Here is a 12,906-nt window from a genome sequence, read left to right on the forward strand (position 1 = left end):
GGTTCTAAAGGTGCTGCTTAAATGTAAATACTGTTGTCTGAAACTAAGCACACAGGACTCCCAAACAAAAAGCCTCTGGTGAAATAGCTTTTAGTACATATAACTAGGACCCAGACACTGAAACTCTACTGTGAGCAAATGTTCCCAGTACTTCCTACAGATGCTCCCAAATCTCAGCCTGGGTCTAACTTGGGGTTTCAGAGTTCACATAGGAGACCAACACAACACCAACAGATTACAAAGAAGCCCTTAATGGCTTTTTTTTCTCCCTATGTACTGAATGAAAGTATCCAGAGAGCTTCGGTAAGACCTCAGTCTAGAAATTTCTTTACTGTGCCAGGAGCTGTCTGGCTATCAGATTTCAAACCCTTACACCACACACAGTATGCAATGTCCCTTTTCAGTCAATTTGCAGCTCATATGTAACAAGCATTTGCGGCTTAGGTAGCCCATAATAAATTTTTCCAGAAGTTTTCATTGCTACATACCATCTCCTTGCCTGGCTTACAAGTGCAAAGAGACCTGGGGGGTTATAAGTCTTAACAGGCAAAGGGATTAATTCCAGGGAAGTAATTTTAGGTAGGGTGGCTAATCATCTTGGCTCCCTTTGTAATCAGCAATAGAGAGAAGCTGCCGTTAAGRGTGATGTGAGCCAGAAGCCCAGCTCTGCAGGTCCTCTGAATTACCTGGAAGACGCCTTCATTTCCTCCACTGACAACAGTGGGTGCCCAAAAAGATGAGTCTCTTCCTAAAACGAATGCCCTGCCAAGTCTTAACAATGAACCCACATCCCTAAGTTTTGGGTTAAGTTTGCACTTCAGGGTGGGATTATTGTAAAACTGTTTTCTTCTCCTTTTTAATTGGGGTTAGATTTTGTTAAAAGGTTAGTTTTGTCCAACCTCAGTTACACACGGAAAACAAGATTTAATGAACAGCCACTGCTTAGCATTAGTGTTGCTCTGCAAAGTTTTGATCACTTAATACAGCCTTCCACTTATGTGAAAAATGAAGATAAGGAAGAAATGCCCCTTAAAATAYAGGATGAGTGTTCAACCCTTGGCACAAATCAAAGAAACAAGGAACAAATTTGCACCCCATTAAAAAATTTTATGTGCATAAACTCTGCTATCTCATGAGCTCAGTAAGGTCCTCACATCACGTTATCTAAAAGCATTTTGATAGTTCAAAGCTGCACCTACACAAGGTTTCTTTAGTTATGATTCAGAAGCAGTTCACAAGCAATTAGCTGCTTTTAATTTCTTGATATCTTTGGTAACCAGCAACGTAACTGGTGTTTTAACAACACAGTAATGAGGCACCAAAGAGCAGATTACTTTGTCTCTTGAAAAGCAATCATTTTTATATTGCATTATTTTCAAAGGTTATTTTTGGTTTGTCTGGACATTCAGCAGAGTTTCAGTGCTTATGAAATTAATACAAGTCAGGAAAGAAGGTGGCTTAATGATGAAGATGGCAAAAAGCCATGGAATGCACATGTTGCTTGCTTTAAAAAAGACGTAAAAATGCATTCCTCTCACCATGGCATCCCCAGAAAGCCTAAAAGGGAAAATAATTTTGTTTCATTTGAGATTCAGCCTAGGAATTTAAATTTTTAAATACAGACAGCTAGTTTGTGCCTTTTAAGATCTGCTACCCTGAAACCCAAGTTAAATAGCTGTGTGCATCTGGAGATGGTTGTTATACTAAATGGCACTTGTGGTTGCTATGGCAGTAATAGTGGGGTTTAGCACTGAGGACAATAGTGGACCTCTTTAAAGCCAAACTGTCCCTCCTATTCCTGCTCAAGAGAAGGAGCAATCAAACCCTTTATGTAGCAGATATAGCTGCAAATGATGATGGTGACTGCCTAAAGCATCAGCTCTCATAACAAAGCCAGGCAGATCATAGTTTGCAAATACCATGGTTAGGATATTTGTTTTAGATTGTAAAAGCTGGAGGAAGACAAACCAGGAGTTATGGGAGGCAAACAGACAAAGCTTCTTGGGTGAAAAGCTTGTAGGAATGACACATGAAGCTTTCTAGAATGCTTCTGTTGTGGTCAGGAAAACAAATCACTGTCCATAGACCAAAACTGTGTACAAGATGATACCACAAATATATGTTATTTTTATAGGTTTCCCATTGTCAGTGTAAACAATGAAAGCCACAAACCTGCCTGGTATGGCACATACATAAAACATGAATACCAAATTTTGAATTCTCTGAGAAAAGTCCTGCATCTCCATCCTTGGGGCAGTCACTTCCTTGGAGATTGCCTCAGAGGGATGGATCCTGAGAACTAAAACCTTGAAGCCTTCAGCTGGAAATAAGATTCACTTGACCAGAAGTGGATGGCTCCATTTGAGCTACCCAACTAAAACCATTTTACCATTAATGGGGAAAAAAAAAAAAAAAGAGTGTTGCTAGACTCAATGCATCTCATTGCACCCAGAGTAGGTGTCTGGCTATAAAAGGAGGCAGGATGACTACGATCAATCTCCAGCTAGGTGAGAAGGGTTGCTGAAGTAGATTATAGTGGCAGTAAGTTGTTGGGTTGTATTGAAACACTGGTGTCTCTAAAGTCTGTCTTTGGAGACAGTCTATCTGTTTTTGGAGACAGATATCTAACAGGAGGAATGGCCTGCTAGAGGTAACTCCATGGATTGCAGAGGTTTAGACTAGTAGCTTAGACTAGATGCTTATTAGATGGCTAAAGTTAGGTGAAATAACATGCCCACTCCTTGCTGTTTTCAAGGGGATGCCATTAGTAGCAATGCCTAGAATGAAGACACTATCTGCAGACACTAATCCTAGCTGGGGACACGTTATCCCATGCTTGAGTAATTGGTTAGGTGCATATAATCATGTTTCATTGAGGCCTGACCGAATCATAAGAGAGAACAATACAAAGTATCCTGTAATTTTATTACAACTGAAAAATAGCTCTAGTATACTTATACAACTATCAGTAAATACAAAGCATTACAAACACACATCCACATCATATGCAGGATGGGTGGCATGGGCTACCTCAGTTTGGTTGCTTAATTGCAAATATGTAATATGGAACTAGTATTTGCAAAGTCACAAAGATCAATATTCTCTGAAAGTCAAACTGGTCTAAGATATGTTATGTTAAGCAGCCACTAATTAAATCACTCAAAAGATGAATACCAATTCAATTATTAGTGATTTTAGACATTAGCTGGTGTTTTCAAAAGTAACTGACAATTCTGGGTGACTGATTTTCAGAAAATGTGCTTAGGAGTTCTTTATGAATATGACCTCTTAAAAACTTTCCAAGCAGATACCGAAAATTTGAAGCACAACTATCCGGTCATGTTTTTTACCAAAACTTTAAGGTAAGCAGATGATAAACTCTTATGTTGGTACTGACATTTACAAGAACGTATGACGTGCTCATCAGTGTTACTTAAATAAAAAGAGCTATACTMTGCTTTGTTTTGTGTATGGCAGTTTTAAATATGTTGACATCTCCCTGTTTTGTCTCAAGCACAGCTATGAGCTGCCATTTTGGTGTTGCAGTCCAGATACAGAACACTACAGAAAAGTCCTCAGTTTTCGTTCTTCACTACAAAGATTTCAGATTCTCTCTGTCCTTAAACAGATGTAAATAGAAATCATCTCAACTGAGGAAAAAATACTGTTCTTTGTGTTTAAGAACGCACGGTTAAAAATAAACTTAGCCAATCAGCCAAAATTATGTAAAAGTCTTATAACTAAGCTATTTCACTTAATATATTCTTTTTCAGTACCCATTTTGCACCTGTACACATGAAATGGCTGAACTACAACCTTCTGACATTAGAGAAAATGTGCTATTTCATTCCTTACGCAAAAGACTCAATCAAAAAAAGAATAAACAATGTACCATCGTACAGGATGTTCTTTAATCATGTGAGGATATTGCAGTTATGTTCATTGCTCTGAATTATAAGTTGCCTAGTTTTTTCTGGATAAAGCCGAAATGGAAAAGGAATTAAACCAATTTTAAGTATTAGCTGTAAGTATTTCAAAATAAAGCATTTGCTTTTTTAATTTCTTGTCTTACTGAAGCATAAAACATTTTGTGAATTTTTTTTAAAGACATTATTATGATGGATGATACTGTGCTAATTAAGGGTATAGTACAGGCATTAGTAGATAGTGTTCCTCAAGAAGTACTCTTAATTATATTCCCACTAGAACAGTGGATGCTGAAATTATGAGCAGCTTAAATAAATCAGCTACTGCTTGGTTAGTTAATCTGCACAATAATGCTAAACCTGTTTTCAATGGGATTTATGTTTATATGAGAATGGGAAAAGCCTGAGTAAAGAACTAGAGACTGAACTTTTGGTATTTACTTCTGCTGTTTTAATCACTGTTGTCTTGTTGAATCCTTCAAGCTTTGGCTTCAGCTGAACGTACAGTCAATGGGAATTCAACATGTGCTTAAAGGATTTCTGAAATTACRGTATTAACAGTTGCTTTTGAAAATAAGTCCTTCTGGAGCGTCTCCACCTCACAGTACAATGTGCTGAGAACTTCATTTTTGTAATGCCTCTTTGTTAACTTTGCCTTCTGCGTGGTTGGAAGGTATCTCCAAATGGCTGTCTCATGCTGTCCTAACAAAGTTTTATGTTGCTTTGTTAATGACTTGTTTACAAAGGGTGCCTTACGGTCTTTGTTGTAAACTGAACATTTTTATGGCACACACAGTCTCAGAAACTAGTTCACAGAAACCTTGATAAGTAATATGATAACAGTAACTAGTATATAAAAGCTAGACTGATTAGCAGTAATGATTTCCAGATGAGGACGGATTACCCACCAGGGCAGTCATCTCATGTCCTACAGTTGTACGGCAGGACAGAAAAGCTCAGCGTCCGACACCAGCTCAGACTAGCTACTACGGTGCCTGAAAGAGCTCATGTCCTTCACGAGCTGTGTCCTGAACAGAGAAAAGAGTCAGACACCGCTTGAATTCCTTCATCATCTTATACATAAAGAATTCAGGGATAGTTCCAAAAAAGTATTTAGATGACACTGACTTCGGAGGAGTCAATAATCTAAATAATCGGTGGTTTTTCTCTCCAAATATTGTAGTGAAAAGTGGCAGTATAAAATCCCAGTGTATCATTCTCCAGAGCAGTACCCTAGAGAAGGAATATAAAGGCACAGTTCAAGGCAAGATTAAATGGTTCAAGCAGATATGGGAGGACAGAAGAAATAGCTCAGCCCCGTAAGCTCGCAGGTCTCACTGATAGCAGATCATTCAGTCCCTGACAGAATAGCTTATCTACTACTTTTCCTTCAAGGTGTTTGTATGGCAGGTCACTATGACATTGATGTGAATTTGTGCAGAGGCCATTCCAGCTGCTGGGTGTTCAGATGTTCAAAAGTTAGTTCCTTATGTAAACATGCTCGCAATTTAAGGAGACAACTGTGCAGTGTAGATAGATGGAGAAGAAAGATTGTGAATATATTGCTTAACATGATAGGCAGTGGTGATAACATATTTGTAGACAAACCCTTGTCAAGTTGATTTTAGGACTTAAGGCATGGAGGAGTTTTACAGGCTAGATTTGAAGGAGGACAGTGAATTATCTTTATAGGAATTCCTCCTAGACGCAGCAGACAAGGAGGGAAGAAAGCACAATAGCACATTTCTGGAGATTTTATAAACATTTACAGATTTTTTAAACAAAATTACTGTCTGTTACACATAGGAATACAAATCAGTGGGAAACCAAGGAAATGATAATAAACTGGTTCTCCTGAAAAAAAAAAATCATTTTCTATTAATGGGATGGTCTGACCAACCTAAAAGGAAACATTTCAGTTCTGGATATCTGAGGAGAAGCTAAGAATACTACTATCATGGTGGCAATTTCCTCACTTCTTCCCCCTTTATCTTTACCCTATTAGCCAGTGTTAGCGATACAACATACCAAGTCAAATTTCCCACTTTCCTGAAGGGCTCTGAATCCAGCTCTCTGCAAACTCACAAGATAGTGCTCTATCCATGAAGACCACATTGTTTTGAGGCAGCACGCTCTCATTTTCTCATACTGATGTATGTAATTAAATATTCTTTGTGGCAAGGACTGCTACAGTTGTCTTCATCCTAGCCACAGGGCTAACGAGTTACCCGTTTCAGCTGTGTCTACCTCAGCTACATCTGAGAGTCAAGCAAGACAGACATGCAGGCTCCTCGACAGCAGCCTGTATCCAAATGTCTGGCTGTGCCCACTATTTCCACTGCATCTTGCTACACATGTTATCAGGCCATTTTAGGAAGGATCCAGGCTGAAATGTCTATCTGATATTGGCCACAGCGACATTACCACAAGGCAGCATGGTGTATGTATTGCCATGCAGTGCAAGCAAAGGCAGGCTAAAGAATAGCCCACATTTCAAGATTTCCCTTCCAGTGTATCCCTGAGCTCATTTAAACCCTACCTCTGAGAAAGGGCTAGCATTTGAACAGCCCAGTTAGGAAGCAAATTTAGATTTGAGTATGCGCAGATAAACAGACTCCTACTTAAAATCGAGGACAGCCTACTTGTTTCTTTTCTACAGCAAGAACAGAACTGTTTTATACAACATGAAACAGCTCCAGTGAAAGAAATGGGGTATATAGTCATATACATACATGAACTGTGGTAGCTAGGACAGTTCCCTGTGGTATGGCGTCCCCCATCAAATTCTCTTCTTGGCTTTAGCGTGGGAGTTGAAATCATGGCCTCCCACCTCTCAGGGAGTGTCATGACCACTAAAGTTATAAAGTTACAGGATATTTAAGGTAGTTGCTCCTCAATCTCATTTCTGGGAACAGGCCTACTTTTTATATAGCAGCTGAGCCACAGTACAAGTGAAGACCCCAGGGCTGATATCAAAACGCCCACTTGGGTCCAGTTCTTTGTACTAGGGATGTCCCACCCAGCTGCCACCAGCATTTTCTGCTGAAGGGTTGTTAGATATGGAGACAAACAAAGGAAGCAAATGAATCTGTATCTCCTACAATGTAGGTCTAAATATCCTCCAGAGCCCTAGCAGTCATTCAGTYTCTTGAGCATATTAACAATGGCAGCAATTTCCCCTTCCCATTCTCTTGATTAAACAGAGGGAAGGAGGTAGAAAAAAAGATGAGAGACAGAAAACTCCAGATGTTTTCGACATCAATATCTAGTTCCACCAGAGAATTTGAACACTGAAGCAATGATGAATTACAGTGGGGTATCTACAGCAATTCAGATTGCAGTCATAATACCATTGAGGAAGAATAAGGGCTAGCATTCATTAACATGAATAGCAAATGAATTAATGATAATTTCCACCGGTCCTTTCAAGAAACATGAATACATCTGTAAGAAATTAAGATGACACATCAGTGTAACTCATTCATTAATAGTCTGGTATTGCACATTTGTTGCAAAATTTGTTGCAACTGTTACCAGTGGTTTTTAATTCTATAACTGTATTTGATTAAAACCACCACACAAATCTTGCTATTAGAAGAGTACTAGCTAGTTTGGAGAATATTATGCAGATTATTTAATTATTGATCTAAACTTATTTCAGTGTAGAAGCTGGAATTCTTTGGGTTTAAAGCAAGTAAGTATTCATTTCAAATACGTGCAACAGAGTTACACTCACCCTGTGTTCTTTAAAGTTATACATCAGTTAGTTTTACATCAAGAAAAAACTATTAAAGGATCTCTCTGTGATCTGAGTGCATGTGGAGGGAGAAGCAACAACAGCAGAAAAGCAAGCCTTAAACAACGAGCAAGATCAATAATAAGGGACCAAACTGGATGGAGTCTGCAGTCGCTGCTGTAGTCCAGCGAGCGTGCAGTCACAGTGTGTCCATTTTTAAGGGCAGAATGTCAGGATACAACCTAGCCAGTGGCACAGTCGAAAAGAAACACAGATAAGCAGAATTTCTGCCCTTCTAATTTGGGCAGCATGAAGAGTACCCATTTGCCATGCGTTATAAAAGGTGCGTTTGTGCCTCGCTGCTCTACTCAGCGTAGCTCCTGCTGAGCCATGTCGCTGAACTTTGCACATGTAGCACCATTAAATATATCTGATAACAATCTGGCTACTGCAAGCAATCCAAGCTGTGTATTTATGTGTCTCTGTGCAAAAATGCCAGATGCATGCTTAGATAGCAGGCCTGCGTTAGGCCACAGAGGCATTCGCATGTGTGAGATCAGCAACATACTACCAAGCACATCCCACATTTACCTCCAGGGCTCTGTTTCGGCACCTCGTGAAGCCAAACTGAACAAAATGTTTTAGCGGTGCGATCCATGGCCGCCCTTCCTCCTCCTGGCTGGAGCACAAGTGTGAGTTGCTGGCGATAGGGCTGGCTGCTCTCCCCTTCCCTGCCCCGGGAGCGCAGGGAGCTGCAGCACCATTCACGGGTGACACGCGCTTCCCTGCTCGCCCGTTTGGCCCCTCTGCATGCCCGGGAAGGGAGAGGGAGAGGAGAGAGTGCCTGGCCCCAGCCGCTGTCCCTCAAATGAATGGCAACAAAATTCAGTCTCATTTATGTTGCTACAAAGCTCTGAGTCAGTTCTGGCTGTAACCTAAAATACGGCAACCTTATGTATCATCTCTGCACAGGCCTKTATTAATTTTCAGGGTATTCCATCACTACAGTGGTAGTTTTTTTTGTGGTATAGTCTTGGTGTTCACAAAATCAGGACTTGGCTTAGCAAAGGAGAATAACCCTCTGACCTATGGGTCTACCTGCACATACACAAGAAAACACAATAATACAGGGTGTGTAGGGATTAGGTACTCCCACGGATGCTTCCCTGCCAGGGGACCCACAGCTAGCACGGCGTCAAGTGATGCTCATAGGGAAGCTACAGCTTTCTTAGCTGCTCCATTAAGCCTGTCTAGGTAAAGTTAAACACAAACAAATGTATGCAAGATTGTGGCCTTATGTACTACACTATTAATAATCACCCATCAAATAATAAAGTCTGCATCTTAAAAAAATAGGTATTTGATTTTTCTCATATACAGTGGGAAAAAGGTTGAGAGAAATAAAGAAGTTATAAATCCTCAGATACAGTCAAGAAACACATTATTACCATCTCAGTTTCATGAGCCACAAGGAAAAATATGAGAAAATGTAATATTAATTCAAAACAGCAATACTTCATAATGACTACAACCCAAACTAACAGCAAAGTTTGTCTATAATTTAATGATAAAGTTAGCAATTCTTTTTTCATGGCGCTAGATTACCATAACTGAACAGATTTATGTACGTTGCCTGGAGCCAACACAGAAACATTTGGAAGATATTCTGTCAAAATGAAGAAAACAATCAGAATGTTTCCCTGTGAACCTTTAGTAATAGCTACAAATATTTGCGTTAACGTGTTATTTATTCAGTAGTTTTTCTCCTAGTAACCAAGCAGCATCTCAGCCCTCAGGAGACTGCTGCAAGGAAGAGCTAAGGAGTGAACCGATGGGTCTCCGATGGGTGGCTGCTTGAGGTGGGCATCCAGCTCTGGCCCAGGTGTGCTCTGCTCTAGAGCAGGCATCTCTGCAGCTCCAGACTRCTCTTCTAAAGCATCAGCACAGATAATACAACATTTCCATTGCAGGCCTGCTGCACAAAGCCTGAGTTTACTAACCCGCTCCTTACAGCAGGGACCTTACCCAGAGAGTCTGTGTATCTCCGTCCATGCCACCACCACCATGATCGGCTCCACAGTTTGTAGATGCTTGGACTCACTTGCATAAAGGTACTTAGAAGATGAAATGCCACTGATTTCTATAGGACTTAGAGACTCCTAAATGACTTTGTAAAATCAGGTCTCTTGTCACCTTTTCCTCTTATCAGTCACATTAAACCCCATGCCCAAAGCCTGTTTTGGAAGTTCTTGAAACCTGCAACATTGTCATCTATGATGGAATTTCCAGCATTGGAAAAAAAAATACCACAGTTTCAGCAGTCCTTTACAGTTTATAATACTGCTTCACACATTAGCTGTCAGGCCTGCAATATCACACCAGTCTCTTCTCCTACAGTTCAGGAAGCAAATGCCATTGGCTTTCACAACAGAAACATCTCCAGAAAAGATACCAGAAATGACCAGAAATGAAAGTAATAAGCTAGTAGAAATGTCTGCTGGCGAACAGGTGCCACCCCCCCAGACCAGACAGAAAGAACATGCTGGACTTTGGCAACTTAGATATCTTATTAAGCTAGTAAAGTATTATTTAATTGCACTTACACTTGTGAGTCTTTCTAAAATACTTCTTCACAACTGCTAGGATGCATCTCTTCAATGACCCTGAAGCAGTGTTTTGGTTTGACTTAAGAATGTGTGGCTTCATCTGCAGTTCAGGTTGTTCGGCCTCCTATTTCATTATCTGCTCTTCGGTCATTAGGGTCACTGGTGAACAGAGGCAGTCTGAAGCTCTGACTTGCTGATATTGGCTGACCGCAGGTCTTTACCAGACTTGTAAACAAGCCCAGGTTCTTGCTCTGGGTCCAGCACCAGGAAGCTTCCAGAGGAAAAGGGATACAGACAGGTGTGGATAACAGGGAAATAAGGCAGCTGTTGCATCACTAGGTGCAGGCCCATGTTACAGACCCCACTGCAACTGCAGAGCTGTGGACCTGCTGTCACAGGTTGCTTGCTCTGCCCTGCCGGGAGGCTCCGAGTTGCCGCTAGGAGAGACTGAAGGCACAGGTAAAGTCACCAATAACCTTGGGCAGACATGCTTCACTGCTTTGATGCTGAAAAAAGGAGCCTGTAAAAGGAGTGAGTTCCTTTCAGCTCCACTGCAACCACTAATTTCCATAACCCAGCTACCCTCTTATGCTGTGACTGCTTCAATTCCTGGTCACACAAGGGTAATATTTATAAATGTACCACAGTCCCTTTTTCAAAAATGAATTAAGGCTACGCAACACTCACCAGAGGTGCAAGGGACAAGAGCAGAGGCACAAATCTAAGATGCATGCAGCTGCCGGAGCAGTGGTGGGCAGTGGGGCGCTCCTGGCTTCTCTGAGTCAGGCTGAAATTGGACCCTGACAGCACACACACTGTGCAGTATCTGACTGCTGGCACCTTCAGCTTTGCTCCCTTTCTCTTGAGTTTTTGTATGATGGAAGGGCAGAAATGGGATGTGGCAGTCAGTCATGCGATGCTCTTCACAAGGGACAGGCTTGGTCTCATTTCCCATGCCAGGATAATACCCATGTTTTAGGATCAGCACAAGTGGGAAAGCCATTGCCGATGACAAAGCAAGGTGGTCCTTGGTCTGCAGGAAAAAGCTTTCAAAGTCTATTTTGGGAAAAAGAAAAACAAAACCAAAAAACCCCACGCACATCAGCATTATGTACAAGCAGCACAATGAGTACAGAGAAAGCACACTACAACTGAAGCAGTCCTGGACCAGGCCAGTGGGTCTCATAACAGGCTAAAACCTTTTGCCTGTGTTCATGATTAGTATTTACTAAATTCTTATGCCCTGATACCGATAAGAGACTCCATCACAAGCAGACTGCACAGAGACTAGGATTTTTAATAACCAATAAATTACCTACTGCTTTGGAAAAGCCAGTTATCGTATTTAATTTGACAGGCCCATGCAGGTGAATTCCATAGACACAAAACAAATGTCAGGCCTCGAGACTAACACACATTTCCCCAGATGCAAAATAGACACTCACCAGTTGTTCTCTTAGGAGGAYGGAAAAAGCTAATCCTTCTAAATTATGTAAACCAAACAAAGAGGGTAGGCTTAAAGCCTCAGCATTTATTTTTAAGAAGTAAAGCATAAACCACACTACTACTTTCACATCTGCCTTCTAATTTTTTGCCTTTAAATGATATGCAGTACAACTATTTTAAGATCTGCTCCTGAGGGCCTGAAGCTGGCACAGCACGCAGGGAATAGTAGGTTCTCATTTCTCCTCAGGACTGACTTGTGAACAGCCCAGCCTCCCTTACGGTTATCATATTCTTGTGGAGAGACTTGGATCATGGAGGAACTTTTCTGATCCAAGTTCTACTTAATTTTGCATCAAGAAGGACACTGAGCCATTTCTTTTACTCATATTGCATCTCAGTCAGCTCTGGGCTGGAAGAGAAACAGAGGAGGAACATCCACTGAACTTGAAGTGCTTTTGAGCCCTGTTTCACATCTGTTACTAATGTGTCTTTACATTACCAGATAGTTTAATAAACAAGGAAGTAAGAGTTGTCCGCTGAAGGTGGTCCTACCATTTCAGAGTTTTATTCCTGGCTCTGATGCTAGCCTCTTGGATGGACTCAAGCAATTACATGGTTCATTTTCCCCATTTGCAACATGAAATAACACTTTCCTTTGCTGTAACCCATGTTGGGAAACCTAACGAGCGCCGTGTAAAACATCGGTGCTACTAGATAATGGCATGATGAAACAGCCACATTACCGTTGCTATGCTGTTAGCCTTGTAAGGACAAGGAGAGACTCTGACATTTTATAGAGTTACACAGTGCGTGGGGTGGTATCGGCGAACAGCACTAAGGGAAGGGAAGGGAGTACCTGAGATGCTGAGTTGAACTGCAGGGCAGCCGCTGGCCGAGCCTGCTAGCAAGGCGCAGCGCTTCATGCTGCCGATGCTCAGTCAGAAATGATGACAGGCACTGTCCCGTGTAAGTACAGGCTGCCTCTAAGTCAAGCACGCCAAAATTACAGGATTTAGCGTATTYTTTTCGGAGACGGGGCACGGCACCGGGGGACGCTTCCCGCAGAGCGGGAGCGGCGGCCCCTCGCTCACCTTCCGCGCCGCGCCGCGGAGGAGGGGCTTGGGAGCGGCGGGGGGCTCTCGCCGCTTCCTGCCGCCAAGGCGCCGCGGGCGTGGAGCGGCGCGGAGCGCTC

The sequence above is a fragment of the Apteryx rowi genome, unplaced genomic scaffold (assembly GCF_003343035.1).
Source record: "Apteryx rowi isolate R43461 unplaced genomic scaffold, aptRow1 scaffold_31, whole genome shotgun sequence".
In the NCBI taxonomy this organism is placed as follows: domain Eukaryota; kingdom Metazoa; phylum Chordata; class Aves; order Apterygiformes; family Apterygidae; genus Apteryx; species Apteryx rowi.